General features: G+C 40.1%; 1 pseudogene; it reads left to right on the top strand.

Annotated features, from left to right (window-relative positions):
* The first annotated feature begins 1,365 nt into the window (after positions 1–1,365).
* LOC140520135 (RNA guanine-N7 methyltransferase-activating subunit-like protein) lies at positions 1,366–1,829 on the top strand (annotated as a pseudogene).
* The last annotated feature ends 1,666 nt before the right edge of the window (positions 1,830–3,495 follow it).

Here is a 3,495-nt window from a genome sequence, read left to right as displayed (position 1 = left end):
GGAACCCCAGAGAATAGATTGGAGACTTCATAAATCAGTGACTTAACTGTGTGTCCTGGTTTCTGTTGGTACCACTATAAATGTGCCCATCACTGTGTAAGAGGTTTTGGCTGGCCTTGCAGTTGATGGTGACTCTCCCAGAGCCATCAACAGGGAGGCTAGGGACTGGGTCAGAACACCTTCCCCTTGTCAACCTAAAACTAATCAAGAAATATTTGAGGTTATAGAACCAAGATTTTTTTCTCTTCTTTCCCAAACTTTCCCTTCAATCTCTGTTAATTGTAATTGATTAACTCTTCTAAGCAAGGGATTTTTTTTTTTTATAACTCCTGTATCATCTCTCAAAGACTTCTTATTGAGACAGTGAATTCAGCTAAGCTCAGACTGAAAGGGCTCTCTCTCTCTCAGCTTCCTGTCCATTTCCATGATCTCCTCCCCAGGTGCTCTTGTCTCACCTGGGAGCCACAGGAGCAGGAGACAAAGGAGTTGAGCTGGGAACTCCATCTCCTCACTGAGCTCTGTCCAGTGCTGATCTCTTCCCCAGCAGAAAGACAAGCCCAATTATAGAAACTTTCAGCAGCAGGGAGCAGTGTGGGGGAAAGAATGAATGCAAAACACCTGGATGATGGGGGCCATCCTATCATCTCTACATCTCAGAACACATTAAGCAGTTCTTCCCTGTGTCAGCCCTGTCAGAAATCAGTCACATTGCAGCCCCCAAACACTGAGTCTTCCTCAAGGGATCAAATGAGACATTCACTACATGAGCAAGGCTGCTTTTGCCCTAGAACATTGCCCTCCTTCCCTCAGCCCCTTACATGGTTTCCCTCAAAAAGTCTCCCTTCTCTCTATGACCTAAAAACATAGATAATGGGATGTCACCATACCTTCTTTTATCTAAACAATCCATTTCAAAGCCATTGACTGGTAATGCAACATTGGGGAAATTCACTTAAGTGTTATAAAACTCAATTTCTGAATCTAAAAACTGGAAAGAAAAAATTATATACAATTCACATAAGATAATTTGAGTTTATGACTACTTTGGGTGGCTCACAGGTTGACCTGGGCCCTGAAGCTGAGCCATGCAGCAGATTCAGGGCTACCTGCAGAGATGCCATGATCCTGGACAGTTTGTGCATGAACTGGGGGAACAGGCACCCCTCATCACCCCTTCCTTTGCAATGAAGTCTAAAAAAAAATCTGAAAAACTTCTAGAGAGCTGGGGCTATGACTCCCAGACTTCACATTTCTTCACCAAAAGAAAAAGCCACCAAACTGCTTAACAGCCCTAAGCCACTGAGCTTTAAAAAAAAATGCCTATAAATTCTACTTCAATTTTTCAAGGATCAAGTGATCACACTTCTGTCTAGGTTTTCCCTCCATCAGGGGAAATCTTAACCCCTCTGCACCTTCTTACAATTTTCAGAATGCCTGACACTCCTGATGCTCTTCCAGATTTTGAAGAGATGTTTGCCAGTTGATTCACAGAAGATGATAGAGAGTATCAAGAGTACCTGAGACTTCCTGCAGATTCCCTTCCAATTATGGAAGAGTGGAATAGTAGATCTAGTGGTAATCAAAAAAGCAGAGGCAGTCAGCTGCAAGATAACAGACACTTTCAAGGAAGGCATGGCAGATGTGGTCAGCCAAGTGACAACAGATCTAATCAGTGGCATGGAAGACACTGGGGAAATAATTATCAGCAGCACAGACAAGAACCTTACTACCATCAGCAGTATGGACAATACGGTTATAATCAGTGACCTCTTCATGGCTGCTATTATTGTTGGCAGCCATCAAGTAAAACAAATCACATTCTCTTCTAACGTGTCAGAAATTTGCCTGTTTCCTGTTGGCTCATGTTTTTTATATATGATTTTGTGTGGATAATACTAGGCAACGTGAAACTACCCTATGCAAAAAAACTAGAAGAGTGATGATAAGTGGGAATGATAAATCCTGGAGAGAAGTTACGGACTACATTTTTCAACTTTTACCTTAAATTCATCTTTATTTCATATGTTGTTAGTGCATCGAATTTCATGTGTTGTCCATGTAAGGCTGCCACTAGTCATAAGTTTGTAACACAGGCATAATGAGGAATAAGAAAAATGATTTCTTTCTCACAAATTTGAAGGAATTTCTGTAAACCTGGGTGTGATTATTTCTGGAATTTTGCAGACTTCAATGAAGTAATTCATCAAGAGAGTTATAGTTGGCTTACAGAGTATCATATTAACAGCAGCTGAAAACATATTTGACATACCTTTCATTTGACTTTCATGATTTCAAAATAATAACTACTATGTGAATGTCTATTTTAAAGGTCTGAGTTCTATACTAATAACAAAAGAAAGACGAATAAACATGTACAATAAGCAAAAAAAAAAAAAGACTATTTTGTAAACTCTTAAGAACTACTAAAACATAAGGGATCCTGCCTGGCATTTATTACTCTCATTTTTCTCATCTTGTTCTAATGAGTTCAGATTCAAACTGTTCTGAGGTGTCCTGATATACCTCTTTAAATCCTTTTTATTTAATGTTCTGAAGATGGACAAAATCCTTTTTCACACAAACACCAACAACATTGTAACTAAAAATGGTGAACAGTTCTTGGGTCTTTTGTTAATGGGATTCATTCTTAGATCATGCAGCAATTCATCACTGAGTGGATATTGCTGCAGACAAACTGAGACCTGAGAAAAACCTTAGCTTATGGGCCCATCTCCAGTCGTCCTGATGTATGTCTTACCTACTGGACCCAGATGGCTCTGGAGGTGAGAGTGAGGCTGGTGACTTTGCCTAGCTCTCCCTCACTGAAATTCAATTCACCTGAAAGTCAAGACATCATCTTCCTGATGTCATTGGTTCTCTGAGAAGGAAGGATTAAAAAAAAAAAGTCTGTGGCTCTGAGAAAATCAGTGGTGCCATCTCCTGGTCAGAGCGAGGACAGAGAGGAGTTATTCATGTTCCACATCCTTTCTCCAAGTTCCATTAATGGGGATTCTTAAAGCTAAAATAGGGATCTGAAAAAAATCATTTAGGACATGGTTAAGATCCATTCATTCATTATTATGCTGGACACGAGCTAATCAAGTTTGGTGAGCAAAGGAGTAGAGCAAGAGTTCACATCCATACAGAAATGCTTAATTTGCAGACTGCTCCATATTAGATCTTTGGCCTTATGACAAACCTGGAAGGTGGGTGCTCCTATTAACTCATTTCATGGTGGAGGAAGTAGAGGATCAGAAACCTTTTGGAGAGTTTATATTTCAGGGGAAAGGAGGATTCAAGTCTTTGTCATCATGACCCAGGCCCATTACTTTATTACATTATTAACTGATACATATTTCAATGGATTCTGGAGAAGAGAATTCCAGTGCCACACAGATTCTCTAGATAGGGGCATATGGTGTTCATAACTATTGGAGTCAAATCTGTTCAGACATCTACATCACTATTCTTCATGATGCTTGACTGGTTGGGATG

Source organism: Notamacropus eugenii, chromosome 1 (assembly GCF_028372415.1).
Source record: "Notamacropus eugenii isolate mMacEug1 chromosome 1, mMacEug1.pri_v2, whole genome shotgun sequence".
NCBI lineage: Eukaryota > Metazoa > Chordata > Mammalia > Diprotodontia > Macropodidae > Notamacropus > Notamacropus eugenii.
This window is presented reverse-complemented; position numbering and strand designations above follow the sequence as displayed.